The sequence below is a fragment of the Triticum aestivum genome, chromosome 1A, assembly GCF_018294505.1.
Source record: "Triticum aestivum cultivar Chinese Spring chromosome 1A, IWGSC CS RefSeq v2.1, whole genome shotgun sequence".
Classification (NCBI taxonomy): Eukaryota; Viridiplantae; Streptophyta; class Magnoliopsida; order Poales; family Poaceae; genus Triticum; species Triticum aestivum.
The window spans coordinates 30,389,117-30,413,637 of NC_057794.1; the positions used below are offsets into that span (position 1 = coordinate 30,389,117).

General features: G+C 49.3%; 23 non-coding genes and 4 pseudogenes across 23 annotated transcripts; all 27 read left to right on the forward strand.

Annotated features, from left to right (window-relative positions):
* Window positions 1-9,325: 9,325 nt before the first annotated feature.
* On the forward strand, window positions 9,326-9,444 carry LOC123071554 (5S ribosomal RNA). The gene has a single exon (XR_006434428.1). It is a non-coding gene; the product is annotated as a 5S ribosomal RNA (ribosomal RNA).
* Window positions 9,445-9,774: 330 nt separating this feature from the next.
* On the forward strand, window positions 9,775-9,893 carry LOC123071706 (uncharacterized; annotated as a pseudogene).
* Window positions 9,894-10,210: 317 nt separating this feature from the next.
* Window positions 10,211-10,329, forward strand: LOC123071639 (5S ribosomal RNA). Its single transcript, XR_006434479.1, has one exon. It is a non-coding gene; the product is annotated as a 5S ribosomal RNA (ribosomal RNA).
* Window positions 10,330-10,658: 329 nt separating this feature from the next.
* LOC123072437 (5S ribosomal RNA) lies at window positions 10,659-10,777 on the forward strand. Its single transcript, XR_006435145.1, has one exon. It is a non-coding gene; the product is annotated as a 5S ribosomal RNA (ribosomal RNA).
* A 329-nt stretch (window positions 10,778-11,106) lies between these two features.
* On the forward strand, window positions 11,107-11,225 carry LOC123074276 (5S ribosomal RNA). The gene has a single exon (XR_006435918.1). It is a non-coding gene; the product is annotated as a 5S ribosomal RNA (ribosomal RNA).
* Window positions 11,226-11,684: 459 nt separating this feature from the next.
* On the forward strand, window positions 11,685-11,803 carry LOC123071631 (5S ribosomal RNA). Its single transcript, XR_006434472.1, has one exon. It is a non-coding gene; the product is annotated as a 5S ribosomal RNA (ribosomal RNA).
* Window positions 11,804-12,131: 328 nt separating this feature from the next.
* On the forward strand, window positions 12,132-12,249 carry LOC123071602 (5S ribosomal RNA). Its single transcript, XR_006434444.1, has one exon. It is a non-coding gene; the product is annotated as a 5S ribosomal RNA (ribosomal RNA).
* Window positions 12,250-12,973: 724 nt separating this feature from the next.
* LOC123072945 (5S ribosomal RNA) lies at window positions 12,974-13,092 on the forward strand. The gene has a single exon (XR_006435487.1). It is a non-coding gene; the product is annotated as a 5S ribosomal RNA (ribosomal RNA).
* Window positions 13,093-13,420: 328 nt separating this feature from the next.
* LOC123071595 (5S ribosomal RNA) lies at window positions 13,421-13,539 on the forward strand. The gene has a single exon (XR_006434440.1). It is a non-coding gene; the product is annotated as a 5S ribosomal RNA (ribosomal RNA).
* Window positions 13,540-13,867: 328 nt separating this feature from the next.
* Window positions 13,868-13,986, forward strand: LOC123071571 (5S ribosomal RNA). The gene has a single exon (XR_006434433.1). It is a non-coding gene; the product is annotated as a 5S ribosomal RNA (ribosomal RNA).
* A 748-nt stretch (window positions 13,987-14,734) lies between these two features.
* Window positions 14,735-14,853, forward strand: LOC123071617 (5S ribosomal RNA). The gene has a single exon (XR_006434463.1). It is a non-coding gene; the product is annotated as a 5S ribosomal RNA (ribosomal RNA).
* A 329-nt stretch (window positions 14,854-15,182) lies between these two features.
* LOC123071700 (uncharacterized) lies at window positions 15,183-15,301 on the forward strand (annotated as a pseudogene).
* A 329-nt stretch (window positions 15,302-15,630) lies between these two features.
* Window positions 15,631-15,749, forward strand: LOC123071560 (5S ribosomal RNA). The gene has a single exon (XR_006434429.1). It is a non-coding gene; the product is annotated as a 5S ribosomal RNA (ribosomal RNA).
* Window positions 15,750-16,078: 329 nt separating this feature from the next.
* LOC123071579 (5S ribosomal RNA) lies at window positions 16,079-16,197 on the forward strand. Its single transcript, XR_006434435.1, has one exon. It is a non-coding gene; the product is annotated as a 5S ribosomal RNA (ribosomal RNA).
* A 489-nt stretch (window positions 16,198-16,686) lies between these two features.
* On the forward strand, window positions 16,687-16,805 carry LOC123071495 (5S ribosomal RNA). Its single transcript, XR_006434363.1, has one exon. It is a non-coding gene; the product is annotated as a 5S ribosomal RNA (ribosomal RNA).
* A 322-nt stretch (window positions 16,806-17,127) lies between these two features.
* LOC123071767 (uncharacterized) lies at window positions 17,128-17,241 on the forward strand (annotated as a pseudogene).
* A 328-nt stretch (window positions 17,242-17,569) lies between these two features.
* LOC123071611 (5S ribosomal RNA) lies at window positions 17,570-17,688 on the forward strand. The gene has a single exon (XR_006434462.1). It is a non-coding gene; the product is annotated as a 5S ribosomal RNA (ribosomal RNA).
* Window positions 17,689-18,017: 329 nt separating this feature from the next.
* LOC123071552 (5S ribosomal RNA) lies at window positions 18,018-18,136 on the forward strand. Its single transcript, XR_006434420.1, has one exon. It is a non-coding gene; the product is annotated as a 5S ribosomal RNA (ribosomal RNA).
* Window positions 18,137-18,465: 329 nt separating this feature from the next.
* On the forward strand, window positions 18,466-18,584 carry LOC123071655 (5S ribosomal RNA). The gene has a single exon (XR_006434486.1). It is a non-coding gene; the product is annotated as a 5S ribosomal RNA (ribosomal RNA).
* A 329-nt stretch (window positions 18,585-18,913) lies between these two features.
* LOC123071666 (5S ribosomal RNA) lies at window positions 18,914-19,032 on the forward strand. The gene has a single exon (XR_006434494.1). It is a non-coding gene; the product is annotated as a 5S ribosomal RNA (ribosomal RNA).
* A 487-nt stretch (window positions 19,033-19,519) lies between these two features.
* Window positions 19,520-19,638, forward strand: LOC123071505 (5S ribosomal RNA). Its single transcript, XR_006434379.1, has one exon. It is a non-coding gene; the product is annotated as a 5S ribosomal RNA (ribosomal RNA).
* A 740-nt stretch (window positions 19,639-20,378) lies between these two features.
* Window positions 20,379-20,497, forward strand: LOC123071543 (5S ribosomal RNA). Its single transcript, XR_006434394.1, has one exon. It is a non-coding gene; the product is annotated as a 5S ribosomal RNA (ribosomal RNA).
* A 490-nt stretch (window positions 20,498-20,987) lies between these two features.
* LOC123074336 (5S ribosomal RNA) lies at window positions 20,988-21,106 on the forward strand. The gene has a single exon (XR_006435930.1). It is a non-coding gene; the product is annotated as a 5S ribosomal RNA (ribosomal RNA).
* A 328-nt stretch (window positions 21,107-21,434) lies between these two features.
* On the forward strand, window positions 21,435-21,553 carry LOC123072767 (5S ribosomal RNA). Its single transcript, XR_006435386.1, has one exon. It is a non-coding gene; the product is annotated as a 5S ribosomal RNA (ribosomal RNA).
* Window positions 21,554-21,881: 328 nt separating this feature from the next.
* LOC123073837 (5S ribosomal RNA) lies at window positions 21,882-22,000 on the forward strand. Its single transcript, XR_006435761.1, has one exon. It is a non-coding gene; the product is annotated as a 5S ribosomal RNA (ribosomal RNA).
* Window positions 22,001-22,329: 329 nt separating this feature from the next.
* LOC123073672 (5S ribosomal RNA) lies at window positions 22,330-22,448 on the forward strand. Its single transcript, XR_006435720.1, has one exon. It is a non-coding gene; the product is annotated as a 5S ribosomal RNA (ribosomal RNA).
* Window positions 22,449-22,773: 325 nt separating this feature from the next.
* On the forward strand, window positions 22,774-22,894 carry LOC123071760 (uncharacterized; annotated as a pseudogene).
* The last annotated feature ends 1,627 nt before the right edge of the window (window positions 22,895-24,521 follow it).

A 24,521-nucleotide genomic window follows, 5' to 3' on the forward strand; every position in this document is an offset into this window, starting at 1 on the left:
AGTTGGGAAGAAAGCCTGCCATACACCGAGTTCGCGTACAACAATAGCTACCAGGCCAGCCTACAAATGGCACCATTTGAGGCTTTATATGGACGAAGATGTCGTACCCCGTTAAATTGGTCAGAGACCGGAGACAGCCGCATCTTCGGACAAGACATGCTCAGAGAAGCCGAGGAAAAGGTCAAGCTAATCAGAGACCGACTTAAGACCGCTCAAAGTCAACAGAAGAGTTATTATGATCAGAAACATCGTAGGGTCAGCTTCGAACCCAGTGAGTTCGTATACTTGAGAGTATCCCCTATGAGAGGACTGCAATGGTTTAAGATTAAAGGAAAGTTAGCACCAAGATTCATTGGACCATTCTGCATAGTGGCACGAAGAGGCACTGTAGCCTACCAGCTAGACTTACCCGAGGAATTATCCGATGTCCACGACGTGTTCCATGTCTCGCAATTGAGGAAGTGCGTAAGCAAACCCGAGAAACAAGTATCCCATGAAAACATTGACGTGCAGCCAGACCTCACTTATCAGGAACGTCCCATAAGAATATTAGAGGAGTCTGAAAGGAGGACCCGACAGAAGACCATCAAGTTTTTCAAAGTCCAATGGAGCAATCACAACGACAGTGAAGCAACTTGGGAAAGCGAGGATTTTCTTCGGACAGAGCATCCACACTTATTTGAGGAACAGTTGAAATCTCGGGGACGAGATTTTTCCTAAGGGGGTAGGTGTTGTGACACTCCAAAATTTTAATTTGGTTTTTATCAAAAACTTTGTGGTTTTTGAAAAGAGACCATTTATTTTTTTCAGAAAAAAACCTTCCTCTTAAAAAGTTCCTTTTCTTTGGCAAGGTTTTTATTTTTATTCAAGCTTTGGTGTTTGATCTTTTGAAACTTCTTCTCTGTTGGTTCCCTCTCAAATTATTTTGGGAGTTTAATTTGTTCTCTTTTAAAATGAAACTCTATGAAAATTTGGGATTTTTATATCTTGAAAACCACCCATGACTTGGCATTTTTGCCCATGTGGTGAAACCCCTCCAAAACCTCCCCTCCTCCTTGTAGTCAACCTAAGTTCTCTATCCCAACTATTCCAAAGCAAGTTTTGGATTTTATTCTAATTATTTTTCCTCTCAAATCATTTCTGAAAATTATTTGGAGCCTGAGTGATTTTCAAAGCAAGTACCCTTTTGCATTTGAGTTTTGACCTCAAACCAACTCTCCTGGATAGTCCTTTGTACCCACAACCCAGAACCATCTTGATCCACTCCTCCTCTTTTCAAATTTTTCAAAATTCAGTCTCTGCAAGTTTGGACCAGATTTGCCAAATTTGATGAAATTCATATCTACACTGCTCCAAAAATTCCACCAAAAATCATGCAGCCTACTGGAGCAATGAGAAGCCACTCCACCAAAACTCAGCTCAAGGAAAAATCCCCAGAGGCCAAAAACATTCTGTCGAACACCTGAGCTGCACTGTTCCTTTGCAAATTCAGAAAGTTCAGAGATTCAGTCGTTTTCCCTTCGCCAGACTCGGTCACGCGGCCACAGTGCGCCCTGGCGCGTTGCACGCAGCCTCTTCTCCCTGGCCAGCACCCCGCACGCACGCTTGGCCGATTCCTGGCGTCGGTAGCAACGAGCCTCGCCGGCGTTGGAAGCTTCTGCGGTGGCTGCACCTTTCGTGGCGGCCAACAAGGGCCCGAGCCCTCTCGCCACGCCACCCGGCGCCGCCCAACACCCCCTGGCTCTCCTCGTGTCCCTGCCATGCCAGCGCACGCCCGTGGCACCGTCGCCGTGGCCCGGCAAGCACGGAACGTGCTCCCTGCCGCCGACGGGCCGCGCCACCCCCGTTCCGTCGAGCTCGCCCATAGCACCAAATCCCAGCCCGTTTAGCACCTAAATGGAACCGGTGGACCTCAACGGCGATGCCCAAGCCCCTAATCCCACTGCCCAACCACGGCACCGCCGTAATCACTCGCCGGAGACCCCCGTTCATGGCAACCGCCTCGGGCCGCCTATAAAAAGGGCCCCCGAGCTCACCCTCGTGCATGCATCATCACCACTCCTCACCAACGCCCCGCCAGGCCACTAGGAGGACCTCGAGGAGGTCTCCTCCCCCAACTCCGACCGCCCCGATCCGCCTCGGCCTCCACCTCGATTCGCTCCGGTGAGGCCATCTCCGGTGCTCTAACCCCGTCAATTACTCCCTCTAGCTACCAGGAGCCTAACCCCCTCCTCAATTTGATCTCTGCAGCCCTCTCCGACGAGTCCCTCGACCACCCGAGCCGCCGTCCGCCGGAGCAAAGCTCGCCGTCGACGTGGTACTCGCCGGCGACCACCACCACCACCAACCGACGCGGAATGGCGCCTTGAACTCGGAGGTACCTTCCGATCCCCCTGCCTCGCCGTGGATCGCCGCCGGCGACCACCGCGGCTCTCGGGCGCCGACGAGCTTCGTTTCCCCCTTTTTTGAAAGTTCAAACCTGATGAGTGGGACCCCACCATCAGCCTCTCTGCCCTCTCTATTGAATCGTTTTCTGGAAGCGCCTTCGGGCAAAATGCGCTTTCCCCTCTGGGCTGGCGTATTCAACACTGGAGCATTTTCTGTTTTTATAAGCTAGCCCCTGGGAACTTTCTGTTTCATTACAGATGAGTCCCTGGACAAAAACCTTTATAACTTTTAAGCAGAAAGGTATTTTTGATTGATTCTTTTTCTGTTCTCTTTACAATTTTGTCTAGTTTTTTATCATATTTATTTGAAAAATATTTGGAATACTTTTTGTGCACTCCTTGGTATTTACGATAGCGCATATATTTTCTTTATACCGTAGATACCGAAGGAGGTGACGGAGCCGCGAACTTCACCGAGCTAGGCTCCGACTACTCTGAACAAGGCAAGCATGTTTGAACTTTTGATATGATGAGTGTCTTGGCATGTTTTGCATTTAGTTAGTTTCATGGCATGTTGAGAAGCATATCGATGAACGTTATTTTATGCAATATTGAGGTAAGTGAGCTCGATGATCCATAAGTGGATGGATGTGAGTATGAATGGCCATGTGTTGGCATGAGGATGGGTAAGATGGCAGTGTCGTAGCATGCCAGTCTTATGCCAGACTATGTGACTTCAGTGTCAAACCGTATCGGTCCAGTTCCTCTCATTTCCTTCCCTGTACTACCACATTTTTTCCGCAAGGAATATTGTTTAGTAAGTTGCAAACCACTTTTCTGGTACACACCAAAAGGAGAGGCCGTGATGATGGTTCCATGGCCCTGGATTAAAGCCAGTCATCCGGTCAGGGGGCATGGGTGTTTCCGGTTGGGACCGAGAGGGGGGCACCCCCTAGAGCGTGCGTATATAAATTTGATCCCATGCTATTCGAGATTGTGATCTCCCGGTCTCAAAAGTTTTTCTTGGACGATGTCTAGGGTGATTCCTAGCATCGAGAGGTAGGATGGGTGTGTACTGGTTAGCTGTGTTTTCTTCCGAAATACCGTAAACGGAACTAGTCCTTCGTGACTACGGAAATCCGTTGGCTGTGGGAATAATTTTGTACAAACTCTGCAGAGTCATATATTCCTCCAAATCATCTATTCCATGTCCAAATTCGTATTATCTTCTCCTAACAATATCAGTTTGATGACAGAGACTCCGGTGAATCGCATGAGTGCTAAGTCCGGTTAAATGATTATTCCTGTGGATGGACTAACCCATTTATTCTCATAAATTGAATGTTTATTATGAGTATTATTTACTTGCGAATAAAAGCCCTTTTTGCGATGTCGCTCAGACGTCCGACTGCGGCATTGTTGTATTTTACTTTCTTTTCAAGCCCTTTATGTGGTGTCGCTGAGACGCCCGATTGTGGCATTTCTTTCAAAGCCCTTTCTGTGATGTCGCCCCGACGTCCGACTGTGGCATTTCTTTTAAAGCCCTTTCTGTGATGTCGCCCAGACGTCCGACTGTGGCATTTCTTTTAAAGCCCTTTTTGTGATGTCGCCCCGACGTCCGACTGTGGCATTTCTTTTAAAGCCCTTTCTGTGATGTCGCCCAGACGTCCGACTGTGGCATTTCTTTTAAAGCCCTTTTTGTGATGTCGCCCCGACGTCCGACTGTGGCATTTCTTTTAAAGCCCTTTCTGTGATGTCGCCCAGACGTCCGACTGTGGCATTTCTTTTAAAGCCCTTTTTGTGATGTCGCCCCGACGTCCGACTGTGGCATTTCTTTTAAAGCCCTTTCTGTGATGTTGCCCAGACGTCCGACTGTGGCATTTCTTTTAAAGCCCTTTCTATGATGTCGCCCCGACGTCCGACTGTGGTATTTCTTTTAAAGCCCTTTATGTGGTGTCGCTAAGACGCCCGACTGTGGCATCATTTCCTTATATTTATTTTTTCACCTTTCGAGGCGTCGCTTCAGACACCCGATCGGTAGTTATTTATGTTTTGTTGGGATTTCAGGCGGACTACCGCCGTTTCCCTTTTACTTACCTTGTTATGCTAATTTTTGAATGTACATTGGTGAATTATTCATGACGCATCCATGCATGAATTTTGTTATATCTTACGTCCGAACTGTCTTGCGAGTACTTTCAAAGTACTCACTGGCTTGTTGATTTGGCCAGATGCTGACGAAGGCGATCTCATGGATGAAGAGTTTGATAGCGAGTCCGACACCTAGAGGAGTCCCAGTCAGTCTCGTGCGACCCTGGATTTGGTCACTATTTTATATCCGCTTCCGCTACCAAATAAATTCATCGAGCCTCACCTCGACGCTCGATGAGATGACAGACTTAGAGTCTTGTATTTCTCTCCCCGCTGTGTTTCTCCACCACCGCCCTATCCTCAAGTCAGTAGTATGCCTCCACACCACTGTGTCATGTCCGCCATTATGTATAATTATTGGCGTGCTTGTAATAATTTGGTTGAGCAACCGTAGTTCGACCCTGTAATATATTTTATGCTACTGGCTTATTGTATCAAGAATTGTCTACCAGTGAGGAGGATTTCTCTCATACTGGACTCCAAAGATTGGTTTCTCAATAAATATTTTTATTGGAAAACCGGTCGTGACAAGCTTGGTAAATGGAGATCAAGTTAGCTTTGTATCCCCTTTGTCTTCTTACCTCACATCTTGAATCTCGGGATGAGATTCTTGTTAGTGGGGGTGAGTTGTCACAGCCCTAGCATTTGATTGCAAATAGTTGCACAAGCATCCATGCATCATGTCTAAATTTCTTTGAAAGTTGAAATGGGGATTGTTGAAACCCTAGCACCAGATCAAGTCAAATAGGTTCAACCTAAAATAATCTTCAATTAATCCAAAATGCCTTTGAAAATGTTCATTATTTTTGTTAAAGGTGAAAACCTTTGCCAAAAATGATGCAAATATTTTTAGGCCATTCTGGATATTTGAATTAATTCATAAGTATTTGAATTGGGGCATTTAATTGCTATAAATATTATTAAATGCTCTAGCAATTTTGGAAATAGCTAAGGGCCTCTGAGAAAATTCAGTTATTGTCCATAATTAATTTCAGGATTTATAGAAATGATTTGGTGTTTTTACTAAATCAAAAACAAATTGCAAAAGTAGAAAACAGAAAAAAAATGGAAAAGCAGAAGACTTACCTGGGTCAACTTACCTGGCGCGCAACAGGCCCAGTACTGTAGCTGGCGGCCCAGCCCACCACCACTGCCCCCTGTCGTCTTCCTCCTTGGACAGAAGGACAGGGGCGCATGCTCGCCGCCTGCTGGCCACGCGCAGGCCACCTCCACCCTGCCTGCTTCACTCCCTTGACGCCCTGAACACGCCACGCACTCCCCTTGACCCCTTGCATCTCTCCCCTCTCTCCTAGGACTCCCTCTCCCTCCTCTGCTCACTTCCGCAGTGCTGCCGTCGATGCCACTTGCCACCACCGCGGCCACTGGCCACCCCACGCCTTGTCGTCGCCCTAAGAAGCTCCGCCTCGTCCCCCTCTTCATCCTCACCGAGCCACATGGCGCTAGAAGCCCCTGGACATCGCCAGCACCGCCGTTCCCCTCGTCGGTCACCGTGGATCCTCGCCGTCGATTCAGGAGCTACAGGGCATCCCCAACCTCGCCCTCGCGCTCGTTAGCCACGCTATGAGCCTTCGCACCTAACCTCTCTCTCCCCGATGTCGATTTCTTTCTCTAACCGCGAGCTCTGTCGAGCCCGAGAGTTCCTCGCCGCTGGCCACGAGGTCGCTATGGCTAGAGCTCACGGACGCCACGCCTGAGCGTACCACCATGTTCCGCGCGTCCCCAGGAGACGAATGCGACCACCCAACCGCCCTTCCGTGCGCCATAGGCCTTTTTCCTGTCGAGGCCGAGCTAGCACCGCCACCGTGAGCTCGTTTCCAGCGAACTCCGGTGACCCCGCACCTAGCTACCTGCTTCCCTGGATGCGTGCGGGCACGAGCTGTGCTCCAGTGGCCTCGACCACCGCTCTCCTGCCCTTTCGAGGGGGTCACCGCCGCGTTTACAGGTCGCCGGCATTGAGCTCCGGCGATGCTAACATGGCTCTAGCTTAATTAGGCCTAACCACTAATTAGCACTAACCTAATTGACCCTATGGGTCAATGACATGTGGGCCCCGGCCCCTGATTAACTTATTAGTTTACGTTTAATTAAACTGGTTTAGTCACTGTGAGACCAACATGCAGGACCCACGCGTTAGGTTTGACCTGGCCAGGTCTGTTGACCTGCTGACATCATACTGACGCAGTAAAGAATTTTCTGGATTTAAACTTATTCAGAAAATTCCAGAAATTGTTACAAACTTCAAAAAAATCATAGAAATTAAACCATAACTCCAAATGAAATAATTTATATATGAAAAATTATCAGAAAAATCCAATCTATCCATCTGTACCATTTTCATGCATGTTAGAATAACTTATGGCTGCTGTTTAGGACAAATCATATAAATGGCATTTGAATTTGAACCTTGGGTTCAAACCAACTTCATTTAAATCATAGCTAGATGCATTAGCTCAAATCACAACATATTGCCATGTCATGATCATGCATCATATTGTGGCATTGCATTGATTGTGTTCTTTCTCAGTTGTCGGTGTTTGTCCCCTCTCGATAGACGTGGTTCCGACGATGTGATCGATGTCACCAATGAAGAACTATACTATCTACAGAAGTGCCAAGCAAGCAAAACCCCCTTGTTCGGTCCGATACAATCCCACTCTCTCGCTCTTGCTCTCTTTTACTGCATTAGGACAACAATGTTTCAACTGTTACATGTTGCAGTAGCTGAACCCCTTTCCTCTGCATGACCTGTCATTGCCACAGTAAATGGATGAAACCCACTAGCATGAGTAGGAGTTGTTTGAGCCCTGATGTGCCTACTCATTCATGCTTGTTTGTCATGCCTGCTACTGCTTAGAGTTGAGTCAGGTCTGATTCATCGGGGATGAATTGGAATGGTGATGAACATGTCCTACTGTGTGAGAGCTAAGTGTGTGAACACGATTTCGTAAAGGTAATGGTGAGAGGCCATGTAGGAGTACATGGTGGGTTGTCTCATTGCAGCCGTACTCAGGAACTGAGTTCTGTGTTTGTGATCCATGAACAATTACTACCACGCATTGTAATGCTTAAGTGCCCCTCTCGACTTATTAATCTACCTGATCTCTGTCCAGGAGTTGCAACTAGTTTCTGGTGTTTGTAGGTAGTGTTATTAGTCTACCAAGTGGCACCCGGTACAGGTGGGCTTGGAACAGACTAGGCACAGTGGCACGGTGTACCAAGTGGCACCCGGATGGTGGGCTTGGGAACCCTGCTCACATTGTTTGGGGCCGTGAGCGACACCCCGTCCAGATCTCCTTGTGGATGGAACCTGAATAGGAGATAAACCTGGACGAGAGACTTGTGTGATTAGTTAGGTCGTGGCCGACTCCCTCACCAGGCTTCCGCTTGAAGGTTGCCGAGATACACGACGTGTACATGGTGGTAAGTGGCGAGAGCGTGTGTGAAGAAGTACACCCCTGCAGGGTTATCATTATCTATTCGAATAGCCGGATTCCTCGGATATGGAAACTTGGACCCTTGCATAGTTCATAGACAAGTGAAAGTGGATACTCTAAAATGCACAAGATAAGCGTGAGTGCTATGGATGGCGTTCTCGTAGGGAGACGGGAGCGGATCCATAGTGGTGTATTGATATGGTGATTATGTGGACTCGTCTGCGCCACCACAAAAGAGTTACTTGCAGTCGTAGTTCAGGATAGCCATCGAGTCAAAGCTGGCTTGCTGCAGTTAAACCCCACCATCCCTTTGTTGATAATGATACATATGTAGTTTTTTCTGATGTAAGTCTTGCTGAGTACATTTGTACTCACGTTTTCTTAATTTATGTTTTGCAGAGAGAGACTTCAGTCTCACTAGTAGTTTCGCATGGACTTCGACGTTTAGCTTGTTACCTCAGCTACGATCTTGTACCCTTGGGAGGGTCTTGTAGATAGTCAGGCTTCTCAGCCTTTTTCATTTATAGTTGTCTGTACTCAGACATGTTTATGCTTCCGCTTCTTGCTTGTATGCTCTGTATGTTGGGTCATCAGACCTATGCATGTAATACCTGGCTCCTCGGAGCCTAATGAATAAATACTCTGAGTCGTAGAGTCTTGTTGTGATGCCATGTTGTATTTGCACATATCGAGCATATTGTGTGTATGATTGAAATGCTTGGTATGTGTGGGATCCGACAACCTAGTTGTTTATCCTTGGTAGCCTCTCTTATGGGGAAATGTAGTCTTGTGCTTCCATGAGCCATAGTAGTCCGCTACAGCCCGGTTCACCGGAGTCCTGCTAGCCTAGCACTACTGCTCCAGAACACTTTGACTAGCCAGCATGTGATTCACTTTGTTCCTGTGTTTGTCCCTTCGGGGAAATGTCACGCGGTGACATCCGGAGTCCTATTAGCCCAGTTGCTACAGCCCGGATTCACACGCTGCTGACCGACATGCTCGATGTTGATTCATGTATTCCTATCCCCGTAAGTAAGTGCCACTTTGGGTTCACGACTAGTCATGTCGGCCCAGGTTCTCTGTCATATGGATGCTAGCGACACTATCATATACGTGAGCCAAAAGGCGCAAAAGGTCCCAGGCCATGGTAAGGCGACACCCATGGGAATACCGTGCGTGAGGCCGCAAAGTGATATGAGGTGTTATAGGCTAGATCGGTGTGACTTAGAATCGGGGTCCTGGCAAGCGGCAACGGCCAAAGCAAAGTACAATCATCTCTGTAGTGGAGCTAGGAGGGGCAAGCATAAGGGACGCAGACGGGGGTAACATGTCAGATGCGATTATACCAGCACTAAAGCATCGGATCCCATCAAAACTCTGAAGTTAAGCGTGCTTGGGCGAGAGTAGTACTAGGATGGCTGACCTCCTGGGAAGTCCTCGTGTTGCATTCCCTTTTTATTTATTTTTTGCACGACGTGCAAAACAAAACGCACGTGTGCGGCATATATTTACCACGTTTTATTATTTTGCATGTTCGCGGTAAGTTTTAGCTTGTTGCTCATTATTCACGCGTCTAGCGGCGGCGTTGTGGCGCGGGAAGCGCGTTCGGGAAGGGGTCGGAACCTTGGTAAATAGGCGCTGGTGCGGTTGAGATGGAGGGGTGGAAACCGTGGTAAACTTGTCTCCGTGGTTGAGCGGCAGCGGCGAAAGCAAAGTACAATCTTTTTTGTAGTGGAGCTGGGAGGGGCAAGCATAAGGGACGAAGATGGGGCTAACATGTCAGATGCGATCATAGCAGCACTAAAGCACCGGATCACATCAGAACTCCGAAGTTAAGTGTGCTTGGGTGAGAGTAGTACTAGGATAGGTGACCTCCAAGGAAGTCCTCGTGTGTCATTTCCTTTTTAATTTTTTTGCGCGACGTGCAAAACAAAACGCACGTGCGCGGCATATATTTACCACGTTTTATTATTTTGCACGTTTGCGGTCAGTTTTAGCTTGTTGCTCATTATTCACGCGTCTAGCGGCGGCGTTGTGGCGCGGGAAGCGCGTTCGGGAAGGGGTCGGAACCTTGGTAAATTGGCGCTGGTGTGGTTGAGGAAATCATGGTAAACTTGTCTCCGTGGTTGAGCGGCAGCGGCCAAAGCAAAGTACAACTGTCTTTGTAGTGGAGCTGGGAGGGGCAAGCATAAGGGACGAAGATGGGGGTAACATGTTGGATGCGATCATACCAGCACTAAAACACCAAATCCCATCAGAACTCTGAAGTTAAGCGTGCTTGGGTGAGAGTAGTACTAGGATGGGTGACCTCCTGGGAAGTCGTCGTGTTCTTTCCCTTTTTATTTATTTTTAGCGCGACGTGCAAAACAAAACGCACATGCGCGTCATATATTTACCAAGTTTTATTATTTTGCATGTTTGCGGTAAGTTTTAGCTCGTTGCTCATTAGTCAGGCGTCTAGCGGCGGCATTGTGGCGCGGGAAGCGCGTTCGGGAAGGGGTCGGAACCTTGGTAAATAGGCGCTGGTGCGGTTGAGATAGAGGGGTGGACATCGTGGTAAACTTGTCTCCGTGGTTGAGCGGCAGCGGCTAAAGCAAAGTACAATCGTCTTTGTAGTGGAGCTGGGAGGGCCAAGCATAAGGGACGACGGCGGGGGTAACATGTCGGATGCGATCATACCAGCACTAAAGCACCGAATCCCATCAGAACTTTGAAGTTAAGCGTGCTTGGGCAAGAGTAGTACTAGGATGGGTAACCTCCTGGGAAGACCTCGTGTTGCATCCGCTTTTTAATTTTTTTTGCGCGAAGTGCAAAACAAAACGCACGTGTGCGGCATATATTTACCACGTTTTATTATTTTGCACGTTTGCAGTAAGTTTTAGCTCGTTGCTCATTATTCACGCGTCTAGTTGTGGTGTTGTGGCACGGGAAGCGTGTTTGGGAAGGGGTCGGAACCTTGGTAAATAGGCGCTGGTGTGGTTGAGATAGAGGGGTGGAAACCATGGTAAAATTGTCTCCGTGGTTGAGCAGCAGCGGCCAAAGCAAAGTACAATCGTCTTTGTAGTGGAGCTGGGAGGGGCAAGCATAAGGGACGAAGACAGGGGTAACATATCGGATGCGATCATACCAGCACTAAAGCACCGGATCCCATCAGAACTCCGAATTTAATCGTGCTTGGGCGAGAGTTGTACTAGGATGTGTGACCTCCTGGGAAGTCCTCGTGTTGCATTCCCTTTTTAATTTTTTTTCGCGATGTGCAAAACAAAATGCACGTGCGCGGCATATATTTACCACTTTTTATTATTTTGCACGCGAGAGTAGTACTAGGATGGGTGACCTCTTGGGAAGTCCTCGTGTTGCATTCCCTTATAAAAAAATCCGCGACGTGCAAAACAAAACACACGTGCGCGGCATATATTTACCACGTTTTATTATTTTGCACGTTTGCGGTAAGTTTAAGCTCGTTGCTCATTATTCACGCGTCTAGCGACGGCGTTGTGGCATCGAAAGCGTGTTTGAGAAGGGGTTGGAACCTTGGTAAGTAGGCGCTGGTGCGGTTGAGATGGAGGGGTGGAAACCTTGGTAAACTTGTCTCCGTGGTTGAGCGCCAGCGACCAAAGCAAAGTACAATCGTCTTTGTAGTGGAGGTGGGATGGGCAAGCATAAGGGACGAAGACGGGGGTAACATGTCAGATGCGATCATACTAGCACTAAAGCACCAGATCCCATCAGAACTCCGAACTTAAGCGTACTTGGGCGAGAGTAGTATTAGGATGGGTGACCTCCTGTGAAGTCCTCGTGTTGCTTTCCCTTTTTCATTTTTTTGCGCACCGTGCAAAACAAAACGCATGTGCGCGGCATATATTTACCACGTTTTATTATTTTGCATGTTTGCGGTAAGTTTTAGCTCGTTGCTCATTATTCACGCGTCTTGCGGCGTCGTTGTGGCACGGGAAGCGCGTTCGGGAAGGGGTCGGAACCTTGGTAAATAGGCGTTGGTGTGGTTGAGATGGAGGGGTGGAAACCATGGTAAACTTGTCTCCATGGTTGAGCGGCAGCGGCCAAAGCAAAGTACAATCGGCTTTGTAGTGGAGCTGGGATGGGCACGCATAAGGGACGAAGACGGGGGTAACATGTTGGATACGATCATACCAGCACTAAAGCACCGGATCCATCAGAACTCTGAAGTTAAGCATGCTTGGGCGAGAGTAGAACTAGGATGGGTGACCTCCTGGGATGACCTCGTGTTGCATTCCCTTTTTAATTTTTTTTGCGCGACGTGCAAAACAAAACGCACATGCGCGGCATATATCTACCACATTTTATTATTTTGCACGTTTGTGGTAAGTTTTAGCTCATTGCTCATTATTCACGCGTCTAGCGGCGACGTTGTGGCGCGGGAAGCGCGTTCGGGAAGGGATCGGAACCTTGGTAAATAGGCACTCGTGCGGTTGAGATGGAGGGGTGGAAACCGTGGTAAACTTGTCTCCGTGGTTGAGCGGCAGCGGCCAAAGCAATGTACAATCGTCTTTGTAGTGGAGCTGGGAGGGGCAAGCATAAGGGACGAAGACGGGGGTAACATGTCGGATGCGATCATACCAGCACTAAAGCACCGGATCCCATCAGAACTAGAAGACCTCGTGTTGCATTCCCTTTTTAATTTTTTTGCGCGACGTGCAAAACAAAACGCACGTGCGTGGCATATATTTACCATGTTTTATTATTTTGCACGTTTGCGGTAAGTTTTAGCTCGTTGCTCATTATCCACGCGTCTAGCGGCGGCGTTGTGGCGCGGGAAGCACGTTCGGGAAGGGGTCGGAACCTTCATAAATAGGCGCTGGTGCGATTGAGATGGAGGGGTGGAAACCGTGGTAAACTTGTCTCTGTGGCTGAGCGGCAGCGGCCAAAGCAAATTACAATCGTCTTTGTAGTCGAGCTGGGAGGGGCAAGCATAAGGGACGAAGACGGGGGTAACATGTCGGATGCGATCATACCAGCACTAAACCACCGGATCCCATCAGAACTCCGAAGTTAAGCGTGCTTGGGCAAGAGTAGTGCTTGGATGGTTGACCTCCTGGGAAGTCCTCGTGTTGCATTCCCTTTTTAATTTTTTTGCACGACGTGCAAAACAAAACGCACGTGCGCCGCATATATTTACCATGTTTTATTATTTTGCACGTTTGCGGTAAGTTTTAGCTCGTTGCTCATTGTTCATGCATCTAGCGGCGGCGTTGTGGCGCGGGAAGCGCGTTCGGGAAGGGATTCAAACCTTGGTAAATAGGCGCTGGTGCGGTTGAGATGGAGGGGTGGAAATCGTGGTAAACTTATCTCCGTGGTTGAGCAGCAGCGGCCAAAGCAAAGTAAAACTGTCTTTGTAGTGGAGCTGGGAGGGGCAAGCATAAGGGACGAAGACGGGGGTAACATGTTGGATGCGATCATACAAGCACTAAAGCACAGGATCCCGTTAGAACTCCGAAGTTAATCATGCTTGGGTGAGAGTAGTACTACGATGGGTGACCTCCTGGGAAGTCCTCGTGTTGCATTCCATTTTTTATTTTTTTGCGCGACATGCAAAACAAAACGCATGTGTGCGGCATATATTTACCACGTTTTATTATTTTGCACGTTTGCGGTAAGTTTTAGCTCGTTGCTCATTATGCACGCGTCTAGCGGTGGCGTTGTGGCGCGGGAAGCACGTTCGGGAAGGGGTCGGAACCTTGGTAAATAGGCGCTGGTGCGGTTGAGATGGAGGGGTGGAAACCGTGGTAAACTTGTCTCCGTGGTTGAGCGGCAGCGGCCAAAGCAAAGTACAATCGTCTTTGTAGTGGAGCCGGGAGGGGCAAGCATAAGGGACGAAGACGGGGGTAACATGTCGGATGCGATCATACCAGCACTAAAGCACCGGATCCCATCAGAACTCTGAAGTTAAGCGTGCTTGGGTGAGAGTAGTACTAGGATAGGTGACCTCCTGGGAAGTCCTCGTGTGTCATTTCCTTTTTAATTTTTTTGCACGACCTGCAAAACACAACGCACGTGCGCGGCATATATTTACCATGTTTTATTATTTTGCATGTTTGCGGTAAGTTTTAGCTCGTTGCTCATTATTCACGCGTCTAGCGGCGGCGTTGTGGCACGGGAAGCGCGTTCGGGAAGGGGTCGGAACCTTGGTAAATAGGCACTGGTGCGGTTGAGATGGAGGGGTGGAAACCGTGGTAAACTTATCTCCGTGGTTGAGCGGCAGCGGCCAAAGCAAAATACAACTGTCTTTGTAGTGGAGCTGGGAGGGGCAAGCATAAGGGACGAAGACGGGGGTAACATGTCGGATGCGATCATACAAGCACTAAAGCACAGCATCCCATCAGAACTCCGAAGTTAATCGTGCTTGGGTGACCTCCTGGGAAGTCTTCGTGTTGCATTCCTTTTTTAATTTTTTTTGCGCGACGTGCAAAACATAACGCATGCGCACGACATATATTTACCACGTTTTATTATTTTGCACGTTTGCAGTAAGTTTTAGCTCGTTGCTCACTATTCACGCGTCTAGCGGCGATGTTGTGGCGTGGGAAGCGCATTCGGGAAGGGGTCGGAACCTTGGTAAATAGGCGCTGGTGTGGTTGAGATGGAGGGGTGGAAACTGTGGTAAAGTTGTCTCCGTGGTTGAGCCCCAAAGCAAAGTACAATCGTCTTTGTAGTGGAGCTAGGAGGGGTAAGCATAAGGGACGAACACGGGGGTAACATGTCTGATGCGATCATACCAGCACTAAAGCACCGGAACCGATCAAAACTCTGAAGTTAAGCATGCTTGGGCGAGCGTAGTACTAGGATGGGTGACCTCCTGGGAAGTCCTCGTGTTGCATTCCCTTTTAAATTTTTTTTGCGCGACGTGCAAAACAAAACACACGTGCACGGCATATATTTACCACATTTTATTTTTTTGCATGTTTGCGGTAAGTTTTAGCTCGTTGCTCATTATTCACGCGTCTACCAGTGGCGTTGTAGCGCGGGAAGCGCGTTCGGGAAGGGGTCGGAACCTTGGTAAATAGGCTCTGGTGCAGTTGAGATGGAGGGGTGGAAACCGTGGTAAACTTGTCTCCGTGGTTGAGCGGCAGTGGCCAAAGTAAAGTACAATCGTCTTTGTAGTGGAGCTGGGAGGGGCAAGCATAAGGGAAGAAGACGGGGGTAACATATCGGATGCGATCATACCAGCACTGTAGCACAGGATGCTATAAGAACTCCAGAGTTAAGCGTGCTTGGGTGAGAGTAGTGCTAGGATGGGTGACCTCCTGGGAAGTCCATGTGTTGCATTCCATTTTTAATTTTTTTTGCGCGACGTGCAAAACAAAGCGCACGTGTGCGGCATATATTTACCACGTTTTATTATTTTGCACGTTTGCGGTAAGTTTTAGCTTGTTGCTCATTATTCCCGCGTCTAGCGGCGGCGTTGTGGCGCGGGAAGCGCGTTCGGGAAGGGGTCGGAACCTTGTTAAGTAGGCACTAGTGCGGTTGAGATGGAGGGGTGGATACCGTGGTAAACTTGTCTCTGTGGTTGAGCGGCAGCGGCCAAAGCAAAGTACAACCGTCTTTGTAGTGGAGCTGGGAGGGGCAAGAATAAGGGACGAAGACGGGGGTAACATGTTGGATGCGATCATACAAGCACTAAAGCACAGGATCCCATCAGAACTCTTAAGTTAATTGTGCTAGGGCGAGAGTAGTATTAGGATGGGTGACCTCCTGGGAAGTCCTCGTGTTGCATTTTCTTTTTAATTTCTTTTGCGCGACGTGCAAAACAAAAAGCACGTGCGCGGCATATATTTACCACATTTTATTATTTTGCACGTTTGCGGTAAGTTTTAGCTCGTTGCTCATTAATCACGCGTTTAGTGGCGGCATTGTGGCGCGGGAAGCGCGTTCGGGAAGGGGTCGGAACCTTGGTAAATAGGCGCTGGTGCGGTTCAGATGGAGGGGTGGAAACCGTGGTAAACTTGTCTCCGTGGTTGAGCGGCAGCGGCCAAAGCAAAGTACAATCGTCTTTGTAGTGGAGCTGGGAGGGGCACCCATTAGGGAAAAAGACGGGGGTAACATGTCGGATGCGATCATACCAGCACTAAAGCATCGGATTTCATTAGAACTCCAAAGTTAAGCGTGCTTGGGCGAGAGTAGTACTAGGATAGGTGACCTCCTGGGAAGTCCTCCTGTTGCATTCCCTATTAAAAAAATTCGTGACGTGCAAAACAAAACGCATGTGTGCGTCATATATTTACCATGTTTTATTATTTTGCACGTTTGCGGTAAGTTTAAGCTCGTTGCTTCGGCACGAGTAGCACTAGGATGGGTGACCTCCTGGGAAGTCCTCGTGTTGCATTTCCTTTTTAATTTCTTTGCGCGACGTGCAAAACAAAAAGCACGTGCGCGGCATATATTTACCACATTTTATTATTTTGCACGTTTGCGTTAAGTTTTAGCTCGTTGCTCATTATTCACGCGTCTAGCGGCGTCATTGTGGCGCGGGAAGCGCGTTCTGGAAGGGGTCGGAACCTTGGTAAATAGGCGCTGGTGCGGTTGAGATGGAGGGGTGGAAACCGTGGTAAACTTGTCTCCGTGGTTGAGCGGCAGCGGCCAAAGCAAAATACAACCGTCTTTGTAGTGGAGCTGGGAGGGGCAAGCATAAGGGACAAAGACGGGGGTAACACGTCGGATGCAATCATACAAGCACTAAAGCACAGGATCCCATCAGAACTCCGAAGTTAATCGTGCTTGGGTGAGAGTAGTACTAGGATGGGTGACCTCCTGGGAAGTCCTCGTGTTGCATTCCTTTTTTAATTTTTTTTGCGCGACGTGCAAAACATAACGCACGCGCACGACATATATTTACCACGTTTTATTATTTTTCACGTTTGCAGTAACTTTTAGCTCGTTGCTCACTATTCACACGTCTAGCGGCGACGTTGTGGCGTGGGAAGCGCGTTCGGGAAGGGGTCGGAACCTTGGTAAATAGGCGCTGTTGCGGTTGAGATGGAGGGGTAGAAACCGTGGTAAAGTTGTCTCCGTGGTTGAGCCCCAAAGCAAAGTACAATCGTCTTTGTAGTGGAGCTGGGAGGGGCAAGCATAAGGGACGAAGACGGGGGTAAGATGTGAGATGCGATCATACCAGCACTAAAGCACCAGAACCCATCAAAACTCCGAAGCTTGCTTGGGCGAGAGTTGTACTAGGATGGGTGACCTCCTCGGAAGTCCTCTTGTTGCATTCCCTTTCTAATTTTTTTGCGCGACGTGCAAAACAAAACGCACGTGCGCGACATATATTTACCATGTTTTATTATTTTGCACGTTTGTGGTAAATTTTAGCTTGTTGCTCATTATTCACGCATCTAGCGGCGGCGTTGTGGCGCGGGAAGCGCGTTCGGGAAGGGGTCGGAACCTTGGTAAATAGGCGCTGGTGTGGTTGAGATGGAGGGGTGGAAACTGTGGTAAACTTGTCTCCGTGGTTGAGCGACAGTAGCCAAAGCAAAGTACAATCGTCTTTGTAGTGGAGCTGGGAGGGGCAAGCATAAGGGACGAAGACGGGGGTAACATGTCTGATGCGATCATACTAGCACTAAAGCACCGAAACCCATCAAAACTCCGGAGTTAAGCGTGCTTGGGCGAGCGTAGTACTAGGATGGGTGACCTCCTGGGAAGTCCTCGTGTTGCATTCCCTTTTTAATTTTTTTTGCGCAACGTGCAAAACAAAACGCACGTGCGCGGCATATATTTACCACGTTTTATTTTTTTGCATGTTTGCGGTAAGTTTTAGCTCGGTGCTCATTATTCACGCGTCTACCAGTGGTGTTGTGGTGCGGGAAGCGCGTTCGGGAAGGGGTCGGAACCTTGGTAAATAGGCGCTGGTGCGGTTGAGATGGAGGGATGGAAACCGTGGTAAACTTGTCTCCGTGGTTGAGCGGCAGCGGCCAAAGCAAAGTACAATCGTCTTTGTAGTGGAGCTGGGAGGGGCAAGCATAAGGGACGAAGACGGGGTTAACATAACCGATGCGATCATACCAGCACTATAGCATCGGATCCCATCAGAACTCCAAAGTTAAGCGTGCTTGGGTGAGAGTAGTGCTAGGATGGGTGACCTCCTGGGAAGTCCTCGTGTTGCATTCCATTTTTAAATTTTTTTGCGCGACGTGCAAAACAAAACGCACGTGTGCGGCATATATTGACCACGTTTTATTATTTTGCACGTTTGCGGTAAGTTTTAGCTTGTTGCTCATTATTCCCACGTCTAGCGGCGGCATTGTGGCGCGGGAAGCGCGTTCGGGAAGGGGTCGGAACCTTGTTAAGTAGGCACTAGTGCGGTTGAGATGGAGGGGTGGAAACCGTGGTAAACTTGTCTCTATGGTTGAGCGGCAACGGCCAAAGCAAAGTACAACCGTCTTTGTAGTGGAGCTGGGAGGGGCAAGAATAAGGGACGAAGACGGGGGTAACATGTTGGATGCGATCATACAAGCACTAAAGCACAGGATCCCATCAGAACTCTGAAGTTAATTGTGCTAGGGCGAGAGTACTATTAGGATGGGTGACCTCCTGGGAAGTCCTCGTGTTGCATTTCCTTTTTAATTTCTTTTGCGCGACGTGCAAAACAAAAAGCACGTGCGCGGCATATATTTACCACATTTTATTATTTTGCACGTTTGCGGTAAGTTTTAGCTCGTTGCTCATTATTCACGCGTTTAGTGGCGGCATTGTGGCGCGGGAACCGCGTTCGGGAAGGGGTCGGAACCTTGGTAAATAGGCGCTGGTGCGGTTCAGATGGAGGGGTGGAATTCGTGGTAAACTTGTCTCCATGGTTGAGCGGCAGCGGCCAAAGCAAAGTACAATCGTCTTTGTAGTGGAGCTGGGAGGGGCACACATAAGGGAAGAAGACGGGGGTAACATGTCGGATGCGATCATACCAGCACTAAAGCATCGGATTTCATTAGAACTCCAAAGTTAAGCGTGCTTGGGCGAGAGTAGTACTAGGATGGGTGACTTCTAGGGAAGTCCTCCAGTTGCATTCCCTTTTAAAAAAATTCATGACGTGCAAAACAAAACGCATGTGTGCGTCATATATTTACCATGTTTTATTATTTTGCACGTTTGCGGTAAGTTTAAGCTCGTTGCTTCGGCGAGAGTAGCACTAGGATGGGTGACCTCCTGGGAAGTCCTCGTGTTGCATTTCCTTTTTAATTTCTTTGCGCGACGTGAAAAACAAAAAGCACGTGCGCGGCATATATTTACCACATTTTATTATTTTGCACGTTCGCGTTAAGTTTTATCTCGTTCCTCATTATTCACGCGTCTAGCGGCGTCATTGTGGCGCGGGAAGCGCGTTCTGGAAGGGGTCGGAACCTTGGTAAATAGGCGCTGGTGCGGTTGAGATGGAGGGGTGGAAACCGTGGTAAACATGTCTCCGTGGTTGAGCGGCAGCGGCCAAAGCAAAGTACAATCGTCTTTGTAGTGGAGCTGGGAGGGACACATAAGGGGCGAAGACGGGGGTAACATGTTGGATGCGATCATACGAGCACTAAAGCATCGGATTCCATCAGAACACCGAAGTTAAGCGTGCTTGGGCGAGAGTAGTACTAGGATGGGTGACCTCCTGGGAATTCCTCGTGTTGCATTCCCTTTTTAAATTTTTTTCGCGACGTGCAAAACAAAACGCATGTGCACGACATATATTCACCATGTTTTATTATTTTGCACGTTTGTGGTAAGTTTAAGCTCGTTGCTCATTATTCACGCATCTAGCGACGGCGTTGTCGCACGGAAAGCGTGTTCGGGAAGGGGTCGGAACCTTGGTAAATAGGTGCTGGTGCAGTTGAGATGAAGGGGTGGAAACCGTGGTAAACTTGTCTCCATGGTTGAGCGCCAGCGTCCAAAGCAAAGTACAATCGTCTTTGTAGTGGAGCTGGGAGGGGCACACATAAGGGGCGAAGACGGGGCTAACATGTCGGATGCGATCATACCAGCACTAAAGCACCGGATCCCATCAGAACTCCGAAGTAAAGCGTTCTTGAGTCCTCGTGTTGCATTTCCTTTTTAATTTCTTTTGCACGACGTGCAAAACAAAAAGCACGTGCGCGGCATATATTTACCACATTTTATTATTTTGCATGTTTCCGGTATGTTTTAGCTCGTTGCTCATTATTCACGCGTTTAGTGGCGGCATTGTGGCGCGGGAAGCGCGTTCGGGAAGGGGTCGGAACCTTGGTAAATAGGCGCTGGTGCGGTTCAGATGGAGGGGTGGAAACCATGGTAAACTTGTCTCTGTGGTTGAGCGGCAGCGGCCAAAGCAAAGTACAATCGTCTTTGTAGTGGAGCTGGGAGGGGCACACATAAGGGAAGAAGACGGGGGTAACATGTCGGATGCGATCATACCAGCACTAAAGCATCGGATTTCATTTGAACTCCAAAGTTAAGCGTGCTTGGGCGAGAGTAGTACTAGGATGGGTGACCTCCTGGGAAGTCCTCCTGTTGCATTCCCTATTAAAAAAATTCGTGACGTGCAAAACAAAACGCATGTGTGCGTCATATATTTACCATGTTTTATTATTTTGCACGCTTGCGGTAAGTTTAAGCTCGTTGCTTCGGCGAGAGTAGCACTAGGATGGGTGACCTCCTGGCAAGTCCTCGTCTTGCATTTCCTTTTTAATTTCTTTTGTGCGACGTGCAAAACAAAAAGCACGTGCGCAGCATATATTTACCACATTTTATTTTTTTGCACGTTTGCATTAAGTTTTATCTCGTTGCTCATTATTCACGCGTCTAGCGGCGGCATTGTGGCACGGGAAGCGCGTTCTGGAAGGGGTCGGAACCTTGGTAAATAGGCGCTGGTGCGGCTGAGATGGAGGGGTGGCAATCGTGGTAAACTTGTCTCCGTGGTTGAGCGGCAGCGGCCAAAGCAAAGTACAATCGTCTTTGTAGTGGAGCTAGGAGGGGCACACATAAGGGGCGAAGACGGGGGTAACATGTCGGATGCGATCATACGAGCACTAAAGCATCGGATTCCATCAGAACTTCGAAGTTAAGCGTGCTTGGGCGAGAGTAGTACTAGGATGGGTGACCTCCTGGGAATTACTCGTGTTGCATTCCTTTTTTAAATTTTTTTCGCGATGTGCAAAACAAAACGCACGTGCACGGCATATATTCACCATGTTTTATTATTTTGCACGTTCGCGGTAAGTTTAAGCTCGTTGCTCATTATTCACGCATCTAGCGACGGCGTCGTCGCACGGAAAGCGTGTTCGGGAAGGGGTCGGAACCTTGGTAAATAGGCGCTGGTGCAGTTGAGATGGAGGGGTGGAAACCATGGTAAACTTGTCTCCATGGTCGAGCGCGAGCGGCCAAAGCAAAGTACAATCATCTTTGTAGTGGAACTGGGAGGGGCACACATAAGGGGCGAAGACGGGGGTAACATGTCGGATGCGATCATACCAGCACTAAAGCACCGGATCCCATCAGAACTCTGAAGTAAAGCGTGCTTGAGCGAGAGTAGTATTAGGATGGGTGACCTCCTGGGAAGTCCTCGTGTTGCATTCCCTTTTTAAATTTTTTGCGCGACGTGCAAAACAAAACGCATGTGTGCGGCATATATTTACCACGTTTTATTATTTTGCACGTTTGCAGTAAGTTTAAGCTCGTTGCTCATTATTCACGCGTCTAGCGACGGCGTTGTGGCACGGAAAGCGTGTTCGGCAAGGGGTTGGAACCTTCGTAAATAGGCGCTGGTGCGGTTGAGATGGAGGGGTGGAAACCATGGTAAACTTGTCTCTGTGGTTGAGCGCCAGTGGCCAAAGCAAAGTACAATCGTCTTTGTAGAGGAGCTGGGAGGGGCAAGCATAAGGGACGAAGACGGGGGTAACATGTCGGATGCGATCATACTAGCACTAAAGTACCGGATCCCATCAGAACTTCGAAGTTAAGCGTGCTTGGGCGAGAGTAGTACTAGGATGGGTGACCTCCTGGTAAGTTCTCGTGTTGCATTTCCTTTTTAATTTTTTTTGCGCGACGTGCAAAACAAAACGCACGTGCGCGACATATTTTTACCACGTTTTATTATTTTGCACTTTTGCGGTAAGTTTTAGCTCGTTGCTCATTATTCACGCGTCTAGCTGCGGTGTTCTGACGCGGGAAGTGCGTTCAGGAAGGGGTCGGAACCTTGGTAAATTGGCGCTGGTGCGGTTGAGATAGAGGGGTGGAAACCATGGTAAACTTGTCTCTGTGGTTGAGTGGCAGCGGCCAAAGCAAAGTACAATCGTCTTTGTAGCGGAGCTGGGAGTAGCAAGCATAAGGGACGAAGACGGGGGTAACATGTCAGATGCGATCATACCAGCACTAAAGCATCGGATCCCATCAGAACTCCGAAGTTAAGCATGCTTGGGCGAGAGTAGTACTAGGATGGGTGACCTCCTGGGAAGTCCTCATGTTGCATTCCCTTTTTAAAAAATCATGACGTGCAAAACAAAACGCACGTGCGTGGCATATATTTACCATGTTTTATTATTTTGCACGTTTGCGGTAAGTTTTCACTCGGTTCTCATTATTCACGCGTCTAGCGACGATGTTGTGGCACGGGAAGCGTGTTTGGGAAGGGGTTGGAACCTTGGTAAATAGGCGCTAGTGCGGTTGAGATGGAGGGGTGGAAACCGTGGTAAACTCGTCTCTGTGGTTGAGCGGGAGCGGCCAAAACAAAGTACAATCGTCTTTGTAATGGAGCTGGGAGGGGAAAGCATAAGGGACGAATACGGGGGAAACATGTCGGATGTGATCATACTAGCACTAAAGCACCGGACCCTATCAGAACTCCGAAGTGAAGTGTGCTTGGGCACTAGTAGTACTAGGATGGGTGACCTCCTACGAAGTCCTTGTCGGTGTCAAAACCGGCGGATCTCGGGTAGGGGGTCCCGAACTGTGCGTCTAAGGCGGATGGTAACAGGAGGCGTGGGACACAATGTTTACGCAGGTTCGGGCCCTCTCGACGGAGGTAATACCCTACTTCCTACTTGATTGATCTTGATGATATGAGTATTACAAGAGTTGATCTACCACGAGATCGGAGAGGCTAAACCCTAGAAGCTAGCCTATGGTATGATTGTTGTTGTCCTACGGACTAAAACCCTCCGGTTTATATAGACACCGGAGGGGCTAGGGTTACACAGAGTCGGTTAGAAGGGAGGAGATCTACATATCTGAATCGCCAAGCTTGCCTTCCACGCAAAGGAGAGTCCCATCCGGACACGGGACGAAGTCTTCAATCTTGTATCTTCATAGTCCAACAGTCCGGCCAAAGTACATAGTCCGGCTGTCCGCGGACCCCCAAATCCAGGACTCCCTAAGTAGCCCCCGAACCAGGCTTCAATGACGATGAGTCCGGCGCACAGATTGTTTTCGGCATTGCAAGGCGGGTTCTCCTCCAAATCCCGAGTACCTGTCATAACGAGTTGTGTCGGGGAAACTGATCCACGAACACCTATGGGGCCGGCGGACCGGGCCCCTTTCGGTTCGGCGGGGGGCGGAGGTCGCACGAAGAGCGGATCGAGGCGAGGCACACGAGCAGTTTACCCAGCTTCGGAGCTCTCCAGAGAGATAACACTCCTACTGCTGCTTGTCTGGTTGTATTATCTGGTGTTCTTGCTCTCGAGCGAGAGAGTGTGATGTTTTCTGGGCTACGAATGAATCGAAACTAACTGTTCGAACCCCCTCTACGTTGCGCATGGGCCTCCTTTTATACGCTAAAGGGGTCGCCGACAGGTGGCAACGCAGAGGAGGGTAAAAACGTAAAAAGCGAGGTAGTTGATACAGTTGCTTGTAGAGTGCACCCTACCTAACCCTGACGGCAGGGGACAAGGGCATTAAATGCCCGTCTGAGTCGCCCGAACAGTGCAGAAAAGGACCGTTAGGGGCGCCACCGTTCGCCACGATGGCGATCTTGTCAGCTTCGCATGCCACTGCGCACCGCTGGCTGCACAGCCTCCCGCCACGCGCGCCCGGAGAGGCCCCCAGAGCGACACGTTGGTGGATGCGCTGGAGCGTGGTCGCAGAGTGGCCGCCTGCCGCGGCAAGCGCCTTGCCGCTGTTGTTATCTCGCCGGGTCCAGAAGCTCGTCGCTCACCGGGCCTCGGGGTACCTTATTTAGTCTTCCCGGCAAGCTCCTCTTGCCGGGGCCTTGTTGCCTTGCCGGAGCGCGTGGCGCGTCGCGGCAAGTTCCTTGGAGCGCCTTGGTTGGCCTTCCCGGCAAGCTCCTCTTGCCGGGGTCTTGTCTCCTTAGCTTAAATACTTTGTTCTTGGATGGCTCCAAGGGAACCTTGGGGGATCTTGGCGTTCGCCCGGCAAGCCTTTGCCGCGGGGTGCTGCAACTGCCCATGCACAAGTTCAGGGTACTAGGGTACCCCTATTCTAGTACACCGACAAGAGCCCCCGGGCCTGGGCCAGACACGGTGCCGAGCGCTGTTGGGCCAGACCCAAGACAGGGCACGGGCACACGCGGGCTGGGCCACGCCAAATCTTG